The sequence below is a fragment of the Notolepis coatsorum genome (assembly GCF_963971535.1).
Source record: "Notolepis coatsorum genome assembly, chromosome: 17".
In the NCBI taxonomy this organism is placed as follows: Eukaryota; Metazoa; Chordata; class Actinopteri; order Aulopiformes; family Paralepididae; genus Notolepis; species Notolepis coatsorum.
The window spans coordinates 85,329,486-85,354,391 of NC_140181.1; the positions used below are offsets into that span (position 1 = coordinate 85,329,486).

Below are 24,906 nucleotides of genomic sequence, written 5' to 3' on the forward strand. Positions count from 1 at the left end.
GAGAGAGAGAGAGAGAGAGAGAGAGAGAGAGAGAGAGAGAGAGAGAGAGAGAGAGAGAGAGAGAGAGACAGAGAACAAAATGACTCACCCTTTTCCGCAGATTGGGCCGTGCCAAAGAAGATGGGTATGAAGGCCAGCCAGACGATGCAGGTGGTGTACATGGTGAAGCCGATGGGCTTAGCCTCGTTGAAGTCCTCAGGCACGTCCCGGGTCTTGATGGCGTAGATGGTGCAGGTCACCATCAGCAGGATGCTGTAGCCCAGCGAGCAGATGATCTGCAGGTCTGTGATGTCGCACTTGAGCACGCCGCGGGCCAGCACGGGGTCCACCGTCTTCTGCTCGTCGTAGTCCACAACCGTATCCGGAGGGTCCACGGCGAACCACACCAGCACCCCCCAGCAGCTGCACGCAGATCAGGCTGGAGGTGATGGCGATCTGGGACGTGGGACTGATGAAGCGCGGCGCGGCCACCGTCTGCTTGCCCCGCTCAAAGATGCGGTAGATGCGGTTGGTCTTGGTGAGCAGCGCGGCGTAGCTGATGCACATGCCCAGCCCCAGGAAGATCCTCCTGAAGGAGCACACGCCCACGTCGGGCTTGGCGATCATGAGGAAGGTGATGATGTAGCACAGGAAGATCCCGGTCAGCAGCACGTAGCTCAGCTCCCGGCCCGACGCGCGCACGAGATGGGCGTGTCGTTGTACCGCACGAACGTCGCCATGACGAAGATGGTGGCGACGATGCCGAGCATGGCCAGGAAGACGGGGACGACGGCCCAGGGGGAGTGCCACTCCAGCTTGACGATCGGGATGGGTTGACAGGCAGTCCTGTTGGGGTTGGGCCTCATGTTGTAGGAACACAGTCTGCAGGAGGTCTCGTCGTACTGGTACTGGTAGCCGTCGCACAGCTCACAGTGCCAGCAGCACGGCATGCCCTTCACCCTCTTCTTCCTCTCGCCCGTCTTACAGGGCAGGCTGCACACGGAGATGGGAACCTCCTGGTCCCCGTCTGGCCACTGCAGCTCCTCCAGCTGGGTAGAGAGATGACAGGGGGAGAGAGGGGAAGAGAGAGAGAGAGGGAGAGAGAGAGAGGGAGATAGATATAGAGATATAGAGAGATATAGAGTGAGGGAGAGAGAGGGGGGGAGAGAGAGATAGGGAGAGAGATATAGATATATAGAGAGATATAGAGTGAGGGAGAGAGAGGGGGGGGAGAGATAGAGAGGGCAAGAGAGAGAGAGGGAGAGAGAGATAGAGAGAGGGGGAGAGAGAGAGAGAGAGAGAGAGAGACATGGAGAGAGATAGAGAGGGAGAGAGATATATATATAGAGAGAGAGAGAGAGAGAGAGAGAGAGAGAGAGAGAGAGAGAGAGAGAGAGGAGAGAGAGAGAGAGAGAGAGAGAGAGAGAGAGAGAAGAAGAGGTAGCACCACAGATAAGACACTGCATCAATAATGATGGAGGACATGGATATTGCTAATAATGGTTAATGACCACAGGCCAAACACTCACTGGACCACAACTTGCCAATAAGCAAGCCACTAATAAATACTTTATGAATGTAAATCATAAAGCAAGGTTTCCCTGTCATAAAGCACAATGGTCCTTCTATCAGTCTTTCTAAACAGCTGAAAACAAGATCTGCGGGTAAATTGCGCAAGATCTAGTTTATCTATCCCTCGCAGGGTTTGTCTCTTCCAATACTTGAAAGTAATTGAAATCACCATGGAAACAGCTGCTTACCTTTATTCGGTGGAATGGAAATATGGTACAAAATACAGGGAACATAATGTGATTAACAAAGGGGATGTATGAAAAATGGGTCTAGTCTGGGACTGAATGGGATGTTGTGAAATATCCTTTTTTAGAACAGGATTACATAAAAATACAAAAGTTTAACTCTGAATTTGTATTTCATATAATTATTCCGCTGCATTTGACCCATTCTACCCACTTAGAGGCTGGAGGGGGGGGGGGGGGGAGAGGGGGGGGGGGGAGAGGGGGGAGGGGGGGGGGTAAACAGGGAAAACAAGACCCCCCCCCCCCCCATGGATAGATCAAATGATTTCAAACTGGACCAGTTTAAACCTACAGACCAGGAAGCCAATGTCCTTTCCGACAGCTCTGCATCTATAACTGAACATATCTTGTGTCATCGCTCCTACATCTAAAAAAATAAAAATAAAAATAAAAATACAAAATTGCTTTTGAAAATTGCTTTGATGATAATCTGAGCTGAGCTGAGCTGAGCTTTTGTGGCATTTGTGAAAGCATAGTGATTCATACAGTAACATGCATCAGAAGATTACCGTGCAGAGCTCGGTTAAGAGCAACTTCTCAGCAATGGAGAAAGTGCAGAATACTAATGTTGTAGCAGAGAATCAAAGGAAGGAATAGGATTATCTATCTACGTGTGGCTTTAGCTGAATCACATAATTATCTTTAACATTATGACAAATACACACATGGGAGTGGGAGCAGGGAAAACAAGCCCCCCCCCCCCCCAAACCCACAAGCATAGATTGATTCCCCTCCAAACCATATTCTTTAGATCGGTGATGAACAAAGATGAAACATAGCTTTGTTAGCTTGTCATAATGTTAGCCATGTAGACTTCTCTGTACCCACCAGGGCCGGACTGGGGAAATAATTCATACCGGGAGATATAGCGCGAAATATAGCCCCAGTCAGGCCACTTTTTAAGCGGGGGGTCTGGGGGTCCCCCACCAGGATTTTTTTTGTTACAAAGACTTAATTTCCTGCATTCTGGTGAATTTTAGTGCATGTGAATCACAAACTAATGAGCCAACAATTGCTTAGTACAATGTACTGTTATGAACCTCAAATAAAACTGTTGTGGCACTAGCAATGCTACTCTCTCCACCTTCAAAAAGAAAAAAGCAAGAGCACAACATATTTGTCTATTTACTATTATAATACAGTTAACCACTCTCTCCACCTATTCAAACAGAGCAAGAGCACAATACCATATTCACTTTACTGATGCACTACCCATCAACAGTTAAAATAGCCCTTACACAAACATTAAATAACAGACCTTTCATTATTACAAAACTACCTGGCTCACTGCCTGGCTGTTACAGTATTCTGCAGAGTGCCATTTGCCATTCCATTCGCCGCCTCCACTGTCAATCAGTTGTATCGCCTGGTCCCGCCTCCACCAATCACAAGCGGCAGCACGGCTCCATTGTGTGTGTGTGATCCGAGGGAGAGAGTCAGATAGTTCTCCAACTCTGTCGCACACAGTGAAATCCTGGTTGTTCCCCACCCACCTAGGTTATCTAACTATCGCGCCGCGCCGCCGCCACAACTAGAAACAATGGCCTGACAAAAAAAAATTTAAATTATAAAAAAAAAAAATTATAATTTTTTTTTAATTATTATTATTATTTTTTTATCTGTGCATGCCAGGCCACCGGGAAAACTCCCGGTGCTCCCGATGGCCAGTCCGGGCCTGGTACCCACTAACAACAGACTGTGAAGAGGCACCGGTAATGTAAGTGCTTGGATGTGTCAAATAATTAAATACTACTTTTAGAGAATGCTGGTGGAACTACCCGCCTTGATATTAGAACACACAAAAGGAAACACAGAAAATTCCATCCATTTAGTGATAATTGTCATACTTGTGGCATGATGGAGGGAATTAATCATTTGAAATGGATGAATAATGAAATTGAAAACTCACACACAAACACACATTAATAATAACACTTTCTATGTGCTTCACGACTTTCCCATTTGCATTTGTATTACTCGTAATAGTGTAAAAAAGCGTCAGTAGTCAGTACATCTACCTCAGAACAAATACATTGAGTATTTCCAGGCTATCGTGTCAGCAAGCACGCACACAGACAGACATACAGACACACACAGACATACAGACACACATACACACACATATAGAGAATGTCTACAGTGTGTTTCTGTCATGTGTACCTGTATGACTAATGTGTTGTTTCTTGTGTTGTCTGGATAGATTATGATCTGCCATTCATCTGAGGGCATGAAGGTGCCATTTGTCATTTGGACAATGAATGGTGCTTCTCTGGAAAGCCTCCTGATTACACCGTGTGTGGCAACAGTAATGAGACCAACAGCGCTGTTGCTATGGAGACCAGAAGCAAGATCTGTCACCTTGGATTCATATGGCTGCCATGGCGTTCATTACCTCAGCCAGGCGGTGCGCCTGGAGGAGATTATGCGTTTGGTTACACGTGTGCACGTGTGCATGTGTGTATGTCTGTCTCTATTTTCGCAGCTAATTTCGCAAACTACAGGGCGGATTTGGATGAAACGTCGCACAGCAGGCCAAGGACCTGGATCCTCAACCTTTTTTTTACCGAATTAGGTACTGTAACCACTCAGTTTGTAATGCACATGGCTATGAGACTGTGAGTTATGACAAGTTATGCTATAGTGCTAATTCTGCTGGATCCCAGCACAGCAAGTTGCCAAGATTCATGAAATCCAACGAGATGTGAGTTTATGGCAGGGATTTTGGAGCCAGTATGATGCTGTTATTCACAGCAATGCCCTTTGCAAGAGAGATATATATTTTTACCTATATGAACACGTACCTGACAGGGCCAGCTGCAAAGGCCTCACCCTAACAGACAGCAATTATGATGTTGCAGTTAATATACTTCAAAAGAGATTAGGAAGGAAGGATCTCATTGTAAATGTGCACATGTCAAAGCTACTGAATCTCACTTCTGTGAAGAAATGGTCAGATGCACTGAGATAGCTATATACTATAACGAATGTGAAATTCAAATTAGGAGCCTAGAGCCACCAATACTGCTACAGATGACGCCAGAGGACATAGCTCTTGATTATAGCGATCAAAGGGGAGAAGATAGTGAATGTAAGAGTAAAGAGACTCAGAGAGAGCTTTGCAAATTATGCTAATCATCCAATCACAGAGAGTGAGAGAGACAGTCTGCTCACAAGCCATGTAACAAATCATATTTCTCCAGTGACATGAGACTAAAGAAACTGAGTATGGCATCCGCAGCTGCACTACATACAGCTAGCCAAAAGACAGCTAGGTAGAAAACAGCTAGCCAGAAGACAGCTAGCCAGAAAACAGCTAGCCAGAAGACAGCTAGCCAGAAAACAGCTAGCCAGAAAACAGCTAGCCAGAAGACAGCTAGGGTAGGGTGACCATATTGTGATTTCCAAAAAAGAGGACACTCTTTTGCCCCCAGCCTCAAGATACTTAAATGATACTCTACTCAAAGATGCCTTATAATTGTTATATATTTAAAGTATGCCTCCTCTGTATGGATAGAAAATTATTATTTATATTATTTTATATAACAAAATAATATCTGTCTATAACCAAAGTTACTCAACAAGCTTTATTATGCCTAAAGTAATATATCTGACACATCTCTAAAAATCAACCTATAACAAAATAATAGCTCTTTTCAAGTCTTACTGGACAAAATAAATAACAAAAAAATATTAATTCATGTTCTAAATAATACCTCTTCTGTATTAGAACATTTAAAATATATATATATATATCTTTGTATCTTTTCAATGTAATGTAAATTATAAAACAGTAACCTCGCAAAGATACAAATTAATAAAGTAACTAATAATAAAGTGCACTATGCAGTTTTGGATTTGTTTACATTTGCATAACTTGCAATTAGTGTACAAAACTAATTTATTACACACGTAATCCTTAGAATGATTGTATCATAAGCATCTTATATCATCAAAAATCAAACCAAAACATAATTTTGAGGCATCAAAATAGTTTAAAATAATTTTCTTTCTCTCTCTGTATAGCTGCATACTTCATCAATTCGGTCAACTTTGCCATCAAACTCTCGCCTCGCACAGCTTTATTAGACACAGAAACATATGGTCAAGCTTTACACGGGTTGCACTCCGCCTCCCATTTGTCTTGACCGGGACGGTAAATTGGGAATTATCTCTGCAGTTAATCTGTAATGTACATTCGCTTTGGCATTATGAGCAGTATTAATGCTGGTCCGATCTGTCCGCTTCCTCCTCTGTTTGTGTGCGAGCGCAGTAGCGCCGCCCACAAAGCACTGAAAGCAGTCTTCTCTGGGAATACGTCACACGCAACAGAGTAGGCCTACCGTAGTATTCAGTGCAACGCGCCAGTCAATTTAACTACAGTACATGCTTATTTGTCCCGTGAAAAACAATAAAACCCGGACATTTTCATGAATTTATTAAAAAGAAAACGGACGCCCCGGACAGGGCGTGAAAAGAGGACATGTCCGGGCAAAAGAGGACGTTTGGTCACCCTAAGCTAGGCAGAAGACAGCTAGCCAGAAGACAGCTAGGAGAGAGAGGGGGGGGAGGGGGTGAGAGAGATGAGGAAGGGGCAAGAGAGAAAGAGAGCTGGGAGAGTGTGTGTGTGATAGAGAGAGAGAGGGGGGGGGGGGGGGGGGGTGTGAGTACATGTAACAAGTTCCTAACGTTTTCTTTCCCCTATTATTTCATGCACACTTTATTCATTGATAAGAGTATTAAAACTTGGAACTTGAAAAAGATCTGTTTAAGGTAGATAAAAAAAATATTAAAAGAATTTGATTAATTTGCGATTAATCGCAAGTTAACTATGGACTCATGGGATTAATCAGATTAAATATTTTAATCGATTGACAGCACTAAATAATACCTCTTCTGTATTAGAAAATCCAGCTTTAAAAAATATATCTTTGTGTCATCATGTCATAAATCATCATAAATCAAACCAAAATCATTTTGAGGCATCATGAAACAAATATAAGTCTACTTTGAATGTTTGTAAACAAAATTATTGGCCCTGTCCTACCGCAGTTAAACAGCAACTTTTCATTCAGATTTCTGGCTTCAAACAAAGTTCCAGGGTCCCAATTTTCCTCTGACAGTTTGCTTATTCAGTTATGAAAACATATAAATACTTTTTTTTTTTTTTTTTAAACTTTATTTTTGTGTGTGTGCTACTGGAGCACTATAAATACTTTTCAATTATTTTATTTCTCTCTCTTCATAGCTGCATAGTTCAATCAATTCAGTCAACTTTGCCGTCAAACTCTCACCTCGCACAGCTCGCATTGCACTCTGTCTCCCATTTGTCCCGGCCAGGACACGTGTAGCTTATTCCCAGCGGAAGAGTGCGTCGCGTGCTTCCGCGTTTTCCCTGATTGGCTGCGACGCCCATGTGACCGCGGCAGCGCGAGAGAGCGGCAGTGCGGAAATAGGCTGTCTATTGCCATTCTCTAAGACAAACTCTAACCTTAACCAGCTCCTTAACAGCGCCTAAACTTAACCCTTCTAACATTAACCAACTCCGAAACAATGCCTAACCTTAACCTTAACCATAACCAACTTCGAAAGAATATTGCCATTCTCTAAGACAAACTCTAACCTTAACCAGCTCCTTAACAGCGCCTAAACTTAACCCTTCTAACCTTAACCAACTCCGAAACAATGCCTAACCTTAACCATAACCAACTCCGAAACAATGCTTAAAGTTAACATGCCTAAACTTAACCTGCGAAAGAATGCACGTAAAAAAAAAAAAAAAAAAAAAAATTGAAGGGAATCGAACTTGTCACCAACGGACCGCAGGATCCACAGCACAGCGGCATACCAGTTAAGCTAAGCGGCGAATGAAAAACATCTGGGATTACGGCTACATAATGCCGCAAGCTCTGCCGCTCCGCTCCGCGCAAAAGAGGACGTTTGGTCACCCTAGTTATGTGTAACATGTGGAGGAAGGCATCACAGCCGTTTGTGAGGAAAATAAGACACATCCACCTTCCATTTCTGAAAATACAGACACTGCCATTTCCTCAGTAATTCCCCAAGCAGATAAGATGAAGCCTGGCAGTGAGACAACACTGCGCTGCTACAGATTGCCAAGGAATGGGTGGTAGGCCCAGCAGGTAGGAAGATAGTGCCTGCTAGATGGAGGCAGTCGGGGAAGCTTTGTGGCTGAGAATGTGGTGAAGGCACTGGAACGACCCGTCATTAGACAAGGGACATTAACCTCCACACGTTTGGCTCCCCTGCTCTGACAACGGTGAAGCACAACATAGTGAAGCCCAGCTTGGTGAACATCTGGGACAAATGGCAGAGTATTGAAATAGAGGCAGACGTGACCCCTCAGGTTTGCACAGCTGTGACGAAGGTGCCTGGAGATCATTATACAGAAGGAGATGAAGAGGAGAGGTCTACAACTTCCCTGGAGATGACAAGCCTGAACTTTCTGTGCTAATTGGCTCAGATTATTATTGGTGGATCGTACAAGACCAGTTAGAGAGATTGCCGGAGAGCCTGGTAGTATTAGAGCAGTGTCCAGCATAACCAGGACCACTTGTATGCATATTCTCAGATCTCTGTGAGGAGGCACAGATTGACAAGCAGCTGCATGCATTCTGGAAGCTTGAGTCACATCACAAGTGAAAGGTCTGAGAACCCAGAGGACGTAGAAGCTCTACAGCGGTTTGAGTAAACCTCCATCTACAAGGGTGGGCATTACCAGGTGGAGCTGCCATGGCATTGAGACCATCCTGCACTCCACTCCTACCACATTGTGACATTCTACAGCAGATACAATGATGTGGTGGAGGACTAGTTAAAACAAGGACTGGCTGAGGAATGGATGTGCCACGGGACAATATAATACTGCCAGGCAGGGAGACATCATTAATTACCTACCTCATCATGCTGTATTGAGAGGATAAACTGCAAGATTTGATGAGCGTTTTGATCAAGTTCAGACTGCATGGAAGTTGCATAGATAAAGGCGAATGAGATTGGGATGCTGTAAGATTTTTGTGGCTTACAGGTCCACCAACTGAGGAGAAGGATGAGAAGAAGTGTGAGCTGATGACCAGAGTGGTGTGTGGAGCTTCTTCAAGCCCATTCTTACTCGAAGCATCTTAAGGAAGCATTTGAAGCAGTACGAGTCAGAATAACCACAAGTGGTAGGGACCATCAGAGCCTCACTTTATGTGGATAACTTAATTGCAAGTTAAAGGGAGGTATCAGAGGCCCACTCAGTGACAATGACTGCAAGGAACATTATGTCTACGGCAGGCATGGACCTTTGCAAATGTATGACAAACTCTCCTGATCTGAAGGAAAAATGGCAGACGAGCTTGATGGACTACACTATAGAGCCAGAGACACATGGGTCAGTACTGAAGGTTCTGGGCTTAGTGTGGAGACCAGCAACCAATGTCTTTGTGCTTGACCTCAGGGGTTTGCTTGACATTCTGAATGAAAGGAAGAACACAAGGGAAAAGCATTCTGTAATCATTAGCTTGCATTTCAGATCCTCTGTGATTCCTGACCCATTTCACAACCAGGATAAAGTGTCTGTTCCAGGAAATGTGGGAGAGAGGACTCAGGTGGGATGAGGAATAGCCCATACCTTAAAATGTGTTCTATGACGCAATTGAAGAGGCTTACAGTGCAGTCGCATAATCTGCAGGGAGAAACAAAAGATGAAGAAATGACCACAAGCCTAATTGCATCCATGTCCAGAGTGGCTCCATTCAAGGGGACAACACTGGAGTTGATGGGAGCTGTGATAGGAGCCAGACTAGGGAACACCCTTAGTTCTGCTCAGAAGTGGAAACAGAGTGACAGAGATCCAATCCCTGACCAACCCAGAGTCATGGTCACACATGGGGGCGACAGTGGCTCGGGAGGTAGAGTGGACGTCTGGTAGTCAGAAGCGCAGCGTGTCGAAGTGTCCTTGAGCAAGACACTTAACCCCTAACTGCTCCTGATGAGCAAGTTGGCACCTTGCATGGTTGCCTCTGCCGTCGGTGTGTGAATGTGTGAGTGAATGCGTAAAATGTGAGGAACAAATTGTAAAGCGCTTTGGATAAAAACGCTATATAAATGCACCATTTACTATTTACATTGTTAAGACGTTCCCACAAAAGGTCTAACTGTGCAGGATTTGGAGCAGAGCACACTGTGGTGGAACGGCCCCACTGTAGTGTTCTGATATCACCTGATCAGCCAGAAAGGGTGGAGGATTATGTTCAAGAAGATGAGGTGAACTCTGAACTCAGGTCCAGATACCAGGTCACTGTACAGCTCGTTAATCAAGACAGAGATATTAAAACCAGTGTTATGCCTGGAGAGGTACAGTAAACTGAAAACAGTGTTCATAGTGACAGCCTGGATAAAGAGATGTATAGCCAACATGTGTTCAAGCACAACAATGTGTAGTGGATTGACAGCAGAAGAAGAGCTCAACGAAGCAGAAAACAACACTGACTCCAGAGAACTAAAACACAACTAAACAATGAAGATGAGCTGCTCAGTGTAGAAGGAAGGCTCCAGTATTCTGACTCTACTTACAGAGAAGCCCCCATGGATTTTGCCCAACAACCACAGATACACAGAAATATTGGCTCAGTATCAACATGAGACGATAATTTGCATGCAGGTGTAAGAGACACTTTAGTGCAAACCAGAAAGAGTAACTGGATTCTGAGGACAAGGCAGAGGGTTAGGAGAGTCACATGAAGGTGTACACAGTTGCAAGAGATTCAAGGCAAAGACTGGACAACAGACTACTGCACCAATACCAAAGGACAGAATAACAATGGACTCACCACCATTCGAGGTCACAGGTGTGGATTTCACAGGACCGCTCTATGTGAAGGCACAGGTTCCCATGAAGATATCATATCATACATTTCATTGCTCACTTGTGCCGTAAGGAGAGCAATACACTTACATTTCAAGAAGAGGAGGTACTCTTCTCAGATAATGCCAGAATGTTTAAGAGAGCTGATCAGGATTTGAGAGAACTATGGAAGAGCATCAAAGATCCACAGCTAAGAGAGTTCTTCACAGGAAAGGGCATCACCTGGCAGTTAATTGCTGAAAGAAGGCTGGTTCTGGAGAGACCTGAGCGGGTCAGTCAAAATCATTCTGAGAAAGGTGCTTGGAAGAGCCAAACAAAATGTTGAGGAAATGTGCACCATCCCGACAGAAGCTGAAGCTGTAATAAACTTGAGGCCCCTCACCTATGTGCACAATGATGTGAACGAACCATAGCTACTGACACCAGCTCACTTCTTGGTCAGTCAGAGACTCACACTTGCTTAATGGTCCATAAGCCATTTCCAGCAGATACTCACCATCCAACAGTGAATAACGAGGAAATTACCTGCAGATGAAGATGCAGACAAAGACCATGTGCCATTCACACTGCTTCAGGGACTTTATTTCAAATATAAATTCAGTTGTTGTATTCCTTAGAAATGCAGATGAACTGTAGTTCATTGGTGGGGTGGATGTTGTGACTTTAATTTAATGAAACTGACATTTATTTGGTAAAGGTTGTTAATAAGTTAATATCCATGCCATAGTGAACCTATTGTCATTTATATACCTATGCATTAAAGATATTTCCCCCAGCGAATCTCTTAGTTAAATCAATACTGTGCTCTCAGAACAGTGTTTGCAGGTTAAGTATTTAATGTTCACTGCCAGCATCGACCTCTTCACCTACTCTCAAGCCACACCTCCTACTGTATTTGTCATGTCAAATAAAATAAAGCGAAAATAAAATGTTTAGGGATTTATGAACAATGTAGGAGAATGGCACAACCTAAATAAATGAAACAGTTCATTTAGTTTCATCTTCAAGATAATATTCTGTCCATTTTCCTGCATTGACCAAAACGAGCCGTCATCCATTCCAAACGTGTGTGTGTGTACGCCTGGCCTGGTTTGCTCGCGCTTATGCAGGAGAGCCTGTCAAATGGACTCCCTCCCTGTCTGTTACAGTTATTAACGAGCTATGTATAATGTAATATAATGTAGAAATTAAGAGAATTAGGCAAATATCTTTTTGATTATAACTCTAATGTAACTCAAGTCCAGTAACCTCACAATATGTCACTGGTGGTCGTGTTGGAACTAAGGCAGCCATAATTGGGCTTTCTCAGCCCGCAGGGATGCTTTCACTTTCTATTGATGGCATATTGAAAGCCTATTTAGTCTATGAAGAACAAGGCTACATACTGAATCAACATCTGAGTCATGATCTATGACTATGATATACTGTTAGAATCAGCTCATTGATGTACAGTAGATTTTTTTCCCCTAATGCACATTTGTTGTCATTTCTGTAATAGCTATGCCTTTATGGCAAATTCATTAAATCTAATCTGGTGAAATTGATCTTTCACTCACTATGCCACCTGCTGTTTATTCGGGAAATAATACTTTTATAGAAGCATGGGGGAGAGAGCAAATATGGGTCTATATATAAATATGGGTGTATATATAAATATGGGTGTATATATAAATATGGGTGTATAAAACAGTGCTGTTGAGATATATGCGTGACACACCAGTCTCTGTCTACCTGTACCCAACAGCCACAGTATTATGGCCAACAATTCTTTACTTTGTAAAGATTGTGTTCATTGATGATTTAGGAATAATCATATTGTATGGGGTGTCCAAGATCAGTCATATTGGAGAAGGCAAATCATATGTAGCGCCCTTCATATTAACGCTTTCACTGCCACACTACAGAAGGTTAACCCTTTACTATCACACTACCGACGGGTAACCTTCTGTAGTGCGGCAGTGAAAGGGTTAACCCGCTGTCGTGCGGCAGTGAAAGGGTTAACATTCTGTGTATTGTCGCAGTGAAAGGGTTAACCATTTGGTAGTGCGGCAGTGAAAGGGTTAAAGTAAGTGGTTTGGTAAGTGGCTTGTAACCATACCATTATACATCCAAAAGGTTTTACTCACCGGATAATGTAACAATCACAGGATAATGTAATATATTATTACATTATCTGGAAAGGTTGTTACATTATCCATTCTGCATATGTATTACATTGTCCGGCAAGTTATTACATTGTCCGGGTTTATTACATTTTAAAGTCCTTCTAAATGAAAAAGTTATTACATTTTGAAAAGTCATTACATTATACGGTACATTTCTATATCAAGTTAACGATAGATAAACGCAACAATGGTACCTTGCTTAAAATAACTTTTAAAAGCTAAGTTCTCTTTTTTGCAGTATGATATTTTATGCAACCTTATCGATAGATGTAGATCAAAGATAATATATGAAATGGTAATATATACATTTGAGATAATCAACATGCAAAGCAAAGTCCATTCCCTAGAAATAACCATGTTGTACAGCGGTTATTTCCAACCTGATGCACAGCGGATTAAAAACGTATCATTCCAAAAAGAGACTTGAGACTTGACTTGGACTCGTGACCAAAGACTGAAGCAGTTGTACGGCTTAAGACGGCTGTAAATAATCATGTTTCTTTACTTCAAGTACAAACGTGTATGAATATAAATGCGTGGTGGCAATCCTGAACAATCATTTGCCGTCTTTGCAGGATACAACGTGAACCTCTTCATGGATGATTTCAATATCTATCAGGACGCTCACTCCAACGCTACATTTGAATTAGATTGCTCTCTCTCTGTGTAATGGAACACGGTAGTACTTAGACCTAATGCATGGGAATATAATGGTGTAGTAATAGTAATTGGTTTGTAATCACCCTAAAATAGAAGGAAGCAGAGACTATATAGGAACAGACCTCCTCCGCCAGCCGAACAACCAAAGCCATTCAGTTGAATTCTTCTGATCCGGGGGAAACTCTGTCAGCCATTATGTAAATGTGAGCTCATTTGTGTGCAAATTAAGTGTTTTTACAATCGGAATAACATTACTGACATCATTTCACAGCGTGGGTATTCTCAAAATAAAGAGGACAATTCTCAAACGGTGTTGTTATCTATCACTGGAGCCATTGTGAGCGTTCAGACAATAGCACAACAAAGGTGCCTTTGCATTTGAATGTAAAGTGTTGTTGGCCGTCATGAACGAGCGTCTGGAACAGTAAAGTAGATTCATGCTGTAGCTGTATTTCAAATCGATGTCATATCACCTCGGTTTAGCTATTTGAGTATGAGAAAAATATTCTATATATTATTATTGTTGTTGTTGTTGTTGTTGTTGTTGTCACCATCATCATCAACATCATCATCATCATCATTATATCATCATCATCATCATCACCACCACCATCACAACCACCTCCATCACCACCATCATCACCACCATCACCACCACCATCACCATCATCATCATCACCACCACCTCCACCACCACCTCCATCACCACCATCACCACCACCATCATCATCATCATCATCATCATCCCCACCACCACCATCATCACCATCATTATCATCATCATCATTATATCATCATCATCATCATCATCATCACAACCACCTCCATCACCACCTCCATCACCACCATCACCATCATCATCATCACCACCACCTCCATCACCACCACCATCATCATCATCATCATCATCATCATCATCACCACCATCACCACCACCATCATCATCACCATCATCACCATCACCACCACCACCATCATCAGTGTCACCACCTCCATCACCACCATCACCACCACCATCATCATCATCACCACCACCTCCATCACCACCACCACCATCATCATCATCATCATCACCACCATCACCACCACCACCATCATCACCATTACCATCACCACCATCACCACCATCACCATCATCATCATCATCATCATCATCATCATCATCATCACCACCACCACCATCATCATCATTACCATCACCACCATCATCGTCATCATCATATTATCATACCCTGAGTTGGAGCGTCTCCACCCACTGTCCCACCACCTTGTACTGTGGGGGGGTGGAGTTAGTCATCTGGAACTGGAAGAGGTCGTAACGTCCCGGGGCGTCGCCGTTGTTGTTAAACATAACAGATGTGCCAGCGCTGCCTATAAGATGGAGGGGGGTGTGTGGGGTGTGGGGGAAGGATGGGGATAAAAGCAAAAGGCATGGAGGTGTTAAGAGCTTATTTTTTATTAAAAAATAAATGTAATTGTATTTTTTTCGTGTAACATGAGAGGTCCCACTCCGTGGCGGGCAACAGTGGCTCAGGAGGTAGAGCGGTCGTCTGGTAATCCAGAGGTTCCCGGTTCAATTCCCACTCCTCCCGGCAGCGTCACTTAACCCCTAAATGCTCCTGATGAGCAGGTTGGCACCTTGCATGGTTGCCTCTGCCGTTGGTGTGTGAATGTGTGAGGGAATGGGTAAAATGTGAGGAACAAATTGTAAAGCACTTTGGATAAAAGCTGTTATATAAATGCAGCCATCCGTGCTTAGTGTCACAACATTACCTCTTCTGGAGTGAGGGGGGAAAAGGGAACATTTTGAATCCATCGTCCTTTTTTTGTGCACTTTCAGCTTGTTATCTCCATGGCCGTGTTACCTTGTGTGAGCATGTATTCAGGAATAACAGCTACTTATGACGTTGACCTATATATCTTACCTTCATAGTAACGGCTGACTAAGCTTGTTCCCTGCTGACCAAGAGAGTATCACCGCCTCACCTGATCCGCATGTACAAAGTCTGCCCGAGAGCCACTGTACCGTCAAACAGGACATCATTAGGTCTGTTCCAGTAAGACACGTGAGCAGCCGTGCATTCTAACATCTTTGATATCATTATAATGATGACTGGATGGATGCGCACCTCCGCAGATCAAGAGAAATGCATCACAACCACACGGCGGACGGGAGCGGGAGAAGACGGCAGGAGAAATAGGTCAGCCAAAGCAGCGGACGGTACCCGTCTGGTCTCTGTTTGTAGCAGGCCGTCTCAAGCGGAGCCCTGGCAGATTTCACTAATCAGCTTAGTGAGGACTCTGGACACCTGAAACGCTGTGCTCGAGAAATGGATTTGTTAAATGTTTTGTTTGCGCACGGTCGCTTTCGCCCATCGACTGCTGTGAGTGCATCTGGATGTGTGTGTGGATGTTGTCGTTTGGGCCAGAGAATCACACAGCATGTAAAGTCACATGGCCGCAGACCGTGTGCAGGGTATAGTGTTTTAAATCAGATGTCCCGCAGGATCATGTCTCATTCAGCAACTATTGAGAGGCACTTCATACCTTATGCACGAGGTCCACTGTGTTCATAAGGTCACCATTTGTCATCCTGTTAGTAGTGAGAGAAACTGAGAAATTGCTTCAGTTTGCCAGTTTTTGGGGGTTATTACAAAAAAAAGTAATGTATTATCCTCTTTCAGCCGGCGGAACAGATGAAAGTCTAGCAGCTTGGGGCTGCATTTTTCGCCAAACATATCAATTACCGAATTAAAACTCTATTTGTTGCCGTTCTAATGCCACCTCACTCGACCAAATCCGTGTTCTCGAGTTACATGGCGATAATGTCAGGCGTGCAACTTTTTACGCATAAGCATCAGATTACCAGCGCCAGACTCCCGACGCTCTATTATTATAAATTATTGGTCAGGGTTGTAGCCAATGAGTGTAGCTTTCCAATGATATCCCATGTGGGGGTGTGCGAATAAGGGATCTAGGTGAAAGGTGACGAGCGAAAACCAGAAGTGAAGAAAATTCCAAATTAATGGACGTGGATGAGGAAATGGAATACCTGAGAGCTTTTTTCTTGACACACGGTTTACCCGGATCTCTCTAGAAGACAAGTTTCTGAACGGATTAAAACAAAAATTTGACCTGTATTACATACGACTTCAGGCTATGGATTTGCAACTGCTACTGAAAAATGTGAGTACACAAGTTCAAGTTCAACTCACATCTTTCAAAAGAGACCAGGCTTATGCATGTGCTATAACTATAGTTAGTATAAAACTAAGCTATTCAAAAAAAGTATGCAGTCCTCAAGTTCAAGTTAAAAGAAATGGCCACTTTTCTGCCCGCCTGTTACAACATTACTCACTACTTAGTAGTGAATTACTTTATGTATTAATTATGTGGGGAAAATAATTAGTTACATTACTCGTTATTCATCTGTCTGCCATGCGTTCTCGCTCTATGAGCCAGGAGGCGGAGGTCTATTGGAGAGGCTTCGCCTGTTGCTCTTCGTGGGAGGAAGACAATACCCTGTCATCAGCAGTGTCCTTACCATGTCACTCCTCCTCTCCTCCTCTCCTCATCTCCTCCTCTCCTAATATCCTCATCTTCTCCTCTCCTCCTCTCCTCCTATCCTAATCTCCTCCTCTCCTCCTCTCCTCGTCTCCTAATATCCTCCTCTTCTCCTCTCCTCCTCTCCTCCTATCCTAATCTCCTCCTCTCCTCCTCTCCTCCTCTCCTAATATCCTCCTCTCCTCCTCTCCTCCTCTCCCAGCCAGCACACTTTCAACTTCAGCAGCGTGACAACAAACCAGAGGAACCAGGCCAGGGGATTCAAACCAACAGCAAGGCTTGCTTGGGGGAAATAGTTTAATTAAAGCCCATTACACCCACAATAGGAATGATCACAACATGTACAGTACTGTATAGGATGGGATGAGAGCTGGGGTCCGAAATAGATTGAGGTCCAAACGACACAGAACCACATTGCCCAGCATATTGTTGGCCAATTCCAGAGGGACATTCGGGACTGCAACGTCCTCTGTTTCACAGAAACTTGGCTGTCTCCAGACGTCCCGAATCATGCAATAGAACCGGCAGACCACTTCTTCGTTCTCCGCAAGGACCGGACGGCAGAAGAGTCACAAAAGACGAAAGGAGGCGGCATTGCTTTCATGGTAAACAAGGAGTGGTGTGATATAGGCAACGCAAAGGAATTGTCTAACCACTGCTCCCCAGACCTGGAGTATATCACCATCAAATGCCGACCCTTCTTTCTCCCGAGGGAGCTAACGTCCATCATCATGATCGGAGTATATATCCCACCACACGCGAACACTGGGGCCGCACTTTCAAAGCTACATGACGAGGTAAACAAACTCCAGACAGCTAATGTTGACGCTGCCATTTTGGTTCTGGGCGATTTCAACAGCGCACGTCTTAAAAAGGTGTTGCCGAATTTCTATCAGCATGTGACCTGTCCCACCAGAGGCGAGAACATATTAGACCATGTATACTCGCAATTTAAGAATGGGTACAAGTCACAGGCTCTTAGTCCATTCGGTAAATCGGACCACGCTGCCATCTTTATTTTGCCAAAGTATAGACAGAGTCTCAAGCGAACGCCGGTAGTATCGCGAGAGGTTAAGCGTTGGACTGTGACGTCAGAGGAGACACTCCAAGCTGCACTTGAATGCACAGACTGGAGTGTATTCCGTGATAACACAGCCAATATTAAATGAATACACTGAAACGGTGCTTGACTTTGTCTGTACTCTGGTAGAAGAAACAATCCCCTCTACCACAATTAGAATCTACCCAAATCAAAAGCCTTGGGTAGATAAATCCGTCCGTGAGGCTCTGAAAGTGCGCACCTCAGCCTACAACACCGGGCTGATGACAGGCAACATGGAAGAACACAAGACGGCAAGATACAACGTCAGGAGAGCAGTAATAGAGGCAAAATGGCGTTACAGGGATAAAGTTGAACTTCAGTTTGAACAGGCTGACTCTAGAGGTATGTGGCAGGGCCTCAGAACAATGACAGATTACAAAGGCACCCCCCTCAAACTGAACAGTGACATCTCCTTAGCAAATGATCTCAACACCTTCTATGCGAGGTTTGAGGCTGTGAATAACAACACCAGCCTACAAGCCACGGCAATGGGGGGGGGGGGGGGTCTGCTGATGGAGACTCAGTGTTCAGGGTAACAGAGCATGAGGTGAGGCGGCCCTTTAAAAAAGTGAATATCAGGAAGGCAGCAGGACCGGACGGCATCCCCGGCCGCGTCCTAAAAGTCTGTGCCGACCAACTGGCCCCGGTATTCACTGACATCTTTAACCTGTCCTTAGAACAGGCTGTCATCCCCACCTGTCTGAAGAAGTCCACCATCATCCCTGTACCCAAAAAATCTACGCCCGCTTGCCTCAACGACTACCGCCCTGTAGCCCTCACCTCCATAGCCATGAAGTGCTTTGAGAAGCTAGTGAAGGGCTACATCTGTTCCTCCCTCTCCATCAACCTGGACCCCCTGCAATTTGCATACCGCCCTAACAGATCCACGGATGCCATAGCCCATGTGCTGCACACAGCAGCATCACACCTGGACAAGAGGCAGGGGAACTATGTGAGAATGCTGTTCATTGACTACAGCTCAGTATTCAATACCATAGTCGCCTCCAAACTCATAGCCAAGCTCAGGGACCTGGGCTTGAACTATGACCTCTGCCAGTGGGTCTTGGACTTCCTGACGGGCAGACCCCAGGTGGTAAGAGCAGGCAACTGCACCTCCTCATCCATCACGCTCAACATAGGGGCCCCCCAGGGCTGTGTTCTGAGCCCCCTCCTCTACTCCCTGTACACACATGACTGCGTGGCACAGCGGAACAACAACACAATCATCAAATTTGCTGATGACACAGTAGTGGTGGGCCTGATCTCTGCCAACGACGAGAGGGCCTACCTGGAAGAGGTAGAGAATCTGTCACAGTGGTGTCAGGAGAACTGCCTCTCCCTGAACGTCAGCAAAACAAAAGAGATGATTGTGGACTTCAGGAGGTCGGGGGTCAAGGACTACAGCCCCCTCAGCATCGACGGGGCACCGGTTGAGAGAGTGAACAGTTTCAAGTACCTCGGAGCCCACATATCCGAGGACTTGACATGGACCACACACATTGACAGTGTTGTGAAGAAGGCACGACAACGCCTCTACTTCCTCAGGCGCCTAAGGAAGTTCCAAGTCAGTCAGAAGATCCTTAGGAACTTCTACTCATGTACAATCGAGAGCATCCTGACTGGCAACATCACCTCCTGGTTTGGGAATAGCACTGCACAAGACCGTAGCAGACTACAAAGAGTGACACGTTCAGCCGAACGCACAATTGGAGGGGGGCTTCCCACCCTCCAGAACATTTACAACAAGCGGTGCAGGGGGAAGGCTAAGAGAATCATCAAGGACTCCAGCCACCCGAACAACTGCCTCTTTGAACTGCTGCGGTCAGGCAAGCGATACCGGAGTCTTAAGGCGAGCACAGAAAGACTCAGAAGAAGCTTCTATCCCCAGGCCATCAGGCTGCTCAACGAACAATAAACACTATGCAACAACCATCAAATGCACACAGCACACACATCCACACGCACACACTCACTTTAAACAAACAACTCACTGCAGCACCCACTTTAGAACACCTAAACACACTTTATATTTATTGGTAAAGGATTTGCACTACAACTCGTACACCTTACTGTAAATTGTACATAAATTGTACCTCATCCCATTTCTGCTCTGCACTATATAGTATTGTATATTAGTACATTGCATAGTATATTGTATATTGTATGGTAACTCAGTTACTTCTATTCTGCATCGAACATTGTACATATGTCTATACTGAACACTGTGACCTCTATTTTTACTTCTATTTTACATGCTATACTATTTTATTTCATACTTATCTTGTCTAACACAGTCTCTGGAGCGAAACAGTAAGAAGCATTTTGTATAAAAGTATTCTGTACTTCTGTATGACAAATATTAAAGAAACTTGAAACTTGTATATATATATATATATATATATATATATACAGTACTGTACATGTTGTGATCATTCCTATTGTGGGTGTAATGGGCTTTAATTAAACTATTTCCCCCAAGCAAGCCTTGCTGTTGGTTTGAATCCCCTGGCCTGGTTCCTCTGGTTTGTTGTCACGCTGCTGAAGTTGAAAGTGTGCTGGCTGGGAGAGGAGGAGAGGAGGAGAGGAGGATATTACATACATACATACAGTTATGCGGATGATACAGTTGTCTACTGCATTGCGGATACTGTTCAGGAAGCTATTGTGAACCTGCAGCTTGCGTTTGACACTCTCCAAAATGCTCTAGCTAAGCTCAAGTTAGTGCTTAATGCTAGTAAAACCAAGTCTATGATGTTTTCTAGAGCCAGGGTTATAGATTATGACATGCTACACCTAACAACAGCAAATGGTTTGTATATTGAAAGAGTTAGTGAGTATAAATATCTTGGTATATGGCTGGATGATAAACTTTCTTTTAAATTCCATATAGATAACCTAGCTACAAAATTACGGCAAAAGATTGGTTTCTTGTACCGTAACCGCGCTAGTTTTCCTATGTTCTGTACGAAAAGAATTGTACAGGCTGTTTTTTTGTCAATATTGGACTATGGTGATGTCATTTACATTCATGCGTCTGCGTTTACATTAAGGCCTTTGGATTCTGCCTACCACTCCGCCCTAAGATTTATTACGGGTGACAAATATGATACTCACCATTGTCTTTTGTATGAGAGGGTAGGCTGGCCATCTCTCTCGTTGCGACGTAGTTATCATGGGTATCTTTTTATCTACAAAGCAATTATTGGCAAACTTCCACCTTATATTACATCTTTGTTGGTCTGGAGTGCTGTCACCTACCAAACTCGTTCGAATGATCGGCTTGTGCTCAGGGTGCCTCGAGTTCGGTCTGAGCTTGGAAAGTCTGCCTTCTCCTACGATGCTCCATACACATGGAATACCCTGCAAAAGACTCTAAAGCTCGGAACATTCCCGTCATTCATGGAGTTTAAAGGCATTGCACTTGACCTATGTACTGAATCATGTAATTGTTTTTAATCCATCATTGTAGTAATTGTAATTCATTGTAATTATTAACTGTTATGATATTTGTGTGCTTTATTAACTCGTCATCACTGTAAATGAGGGAAACCTCAGTGCTTTCACGAGTATAAATAAAGGTTTGAAATGAAATGAAATGAAATTATATATATTAATATATATATATATATATATATTAGAGCTGTAAAAATGTATGCTTTAACTCTGGAGATTAATTTAAATTCTTTAAAGCGTTAATTTTTTTTAATCTAGATTCATCTATGGAGTGAACGATTTTCATATAAGAAAGCGGTCTAGCTGAGTCAATGTTGATGGTTTTGTTGAACATTTGTATTTCACAGGAGAGAAACTGTATTCAAAGAAAGCTATTAAAATAGTCTTTGAATCTAAATATACTGTCTTTGTGTTGATTTTACATTAATTCCATGATTTTACTCAAGTAAATATCTGTTACAAGCTTCATCTAGATTAATCTAGATTAATTACAGAAAATTGTGAGATTAATTAGTTAATTTTTGACAGCACTAATATATATATATATTTATTGAAATTAGAACAGTGATTGCCTTACATTACAAGCCTTACATGACTTTGTTACAGGGGGAAAAAGGACTGTGGTCGCATTAAAACATTTACCCCCAACGCTGCTGTTCACCTTGTATCCAAAACTCAAAGGCACGAGTGGAGAGATACCATTTTTCATATGGGACAGGGGAGAGAGGGATGACGTTCCGCTTGGGAATTGACTATTTTAATAGCTCCATGTACCAGAGCAGGACCAATAGTGTATGCCCAAAATGCTTGTTTTTGTATGTAGAGCAGGGCTGCTGGCTTTTGGGGGGGGAGGCCAAAGCACCTTTTCCCCAGCTTTGGGCCAGGAGGGACTCTAAGCTCCCTCCAGGTTTTTCTTTCTAAGGACATTAAGTCATTGAACATTCTACAAAAGTGCCAGGCCAAAGTCTCACGCTGTAAAACAAGAAAAGCAGAGGCAGCAAGGAAGCAAAGAAAAACATAACTAATTTTGGCTGAATGAAATACCTGTACCTATAGAAGTGCCTTGAAAGTAACCTTTTGACTTTGCAATACCACAGTCCAGACTTAATAGCGAGGCTGTGTTGCAATTGTTTCATTGTGTCATTTTACAAGGCTCAGAGTGAACGTTCCAGCACACGTGGGGTCACAAACCCAATCGCTGCCTGTTGCTATACAAAGAGACAACCAATGTCTTCTGTTCTGCTCCTCATCACTGTTGAGTCTTTTGAGTTACTACAGGAAGGAGTCAATCCCCAGCTCCATCTTTATACTGAGGCTATTGTGTATAGGGAGGTGTAGTGGTTACGTCATTGTTGTTTCCGGCCGGTCCACCTCGCTTGAAATTGCAATGTATTTCCAATGGAAACATTTCTAAATCGTCTCGTTTAAAACAAATAAAGCATGAACATTGGCATGGTGTACCTTTCTGTGTGTATTCATCCACAATCTATAGCTCAACATGAAACAATTTCGTAAGTAATCGTAAAATAATTACGTATAATTTTATTTCAACCAAAAATGCTTAAACAATAATGTTAGTGATAGAAGGGAACACATTTTGTGCAAAGCTTGCCAATGTTGATGAGGCAGAATTGTTACAATAGCCGATAATACATTTTCCCATGGATAAATCCCTATACGGGTGGACCGCGCGGGAAACTAAAGTGATGACAGACTACACCTCCCTATTGTGTTGCTGATTCTGTACAGCCAGCCATTGAGAACCCGTCTCCTTTTATCCTCTACAGGAGGTGCTTATTAATGTGCAGATAAAACACAGTTCACGCTGTTTACTAGCACCCGAAATATTGATTATGATAGTATGCATATATCCATATATCAGTTACTGTGGGTGACAATATTGTCACAAGGAAAGATGAAATTACAAACCTGGGTTCCATCCTGTGACAAAATGGCATCCAATGTAATAAAAAAAGTCAACCAACAAACTAGATTCTTGTACCGGATCTCCTCTCTGGTAAACAAGAATACCCTGAAGACTCTGGCAGGAGCACTCATTCAAGGGTACTACGACTATGCTTGCACCTCATGGTACCAAGGCACCTCAAAGGCGCTAAAAACAAGATTACAAACATCACAAAACAAACTGGGCCCTGTTTCTTGTACCTGGATAACTGAGTTAGCCGGATAACTTTAGCTGGATAACTGGGTTAGCCGGACTTTCCGATTTCATGTACCTGGATTTTCCAAATCACCATGACAACATATCCAAAAGTTTGAGCCTGGTCGAAAGCAGAGTTCAAGTTCAAGTTAGCCTGAACTATCGCCACGCCCCCGCAAAGAAGTGACAGCCCGTTTCCTGAAACTATTCCCACAGTCTACGATCTGCATTATACCATTCTGAATTACGTTTTTGTGCTCCATTCTTCCAGAGGGGGCTTTTGAAATGTAAAATAGACCCAAAATGCTGATATTAAATTCACTTTGTCCTAAATAATGCACGTTATATATACCGTGGCGACGGTGGCGCTCGCTCGTGCGATGTACACATGATGTGGTTATTTTAATTGTAACTGGGATTAAGATGTCTGATGAGATGCGCTGTTTGACGGATTTGAGAAATTGAACGAGCCGTTGACGTCACATTAATGAATGAGGATAAAGAGATAAACTTCATTCAAAACAAAGGATATTCTAAACACGGGTCTCTCGTTCATTAATGTATAAACAATGAATTAATTGCATCTGGCACAGTGGCCCAGCGGTAGTGCTCATGCCTGCCAATCCAGCGACCGGGGTTCAAATCCTGGTGTTTCCAATATGATTTTTTTGAATATAATATTAATGATTATACGCCAAAGTAGCCTGGTTTTAAGTTACAATATTATAAATCTACATGCATTGAGGATGTCATTCTTTATATAGCTCTCAACGTGCACCAAATTGAATTATTCCTATATTGCAAAAAGAAGGGGAAGACTAGGGTCTTGAACCCGGGTCGTCCGTGTGGAAGTCAAAAGAACAACCCGTTAGACCACATTGGAGATAAGTTAAACATTGACTATACATCAATCAATGGGCAAGAAAGCCGTCTCGTAATTCTGTATAACAGTTAACTAGTTATTTTCGCTAGCAAGATCTCATTTGATTATTCAATCCAGCAGGCAAGTTTAAAGAAATATAATCTGATTGATTGAGGTAATGAGGGACTTAGAATTAGCCTATAGATAACGCATTTAACTTGTCGGCGAGGCGATTGAGCCTATTGCAATCTGTCAATAAAGTCTTAAATCAATT

General features: G+C 43.4%; 1 pseudogene across 1 annotated transcript in view; it reads right to left on the reverse strand.

Annotated features, from left to right (window-relative positions):
- Positions 1-24,906, reverse strand: part of LOC311244121 (metabotropic glutamate receptor 7-like) — a 121,811-nt pseudogene that overhangs the window by 56,750 nt on the left and 40,155 nt on the right. The window contains exons 6-7 of the transcript XR_014621002.1: positions 14,722-14,861; positions 90-1,028 (exon numbers count right to left, since the gene is read on the reverse strand). The product of XR_014621002.1 is annotated as a metabotropic glutamate receptor 7-like (transcript). The remainder of the gene's footprint in view (positions 1-89; positions 1,029-14,721; positions 14,862-24,906) is intronic.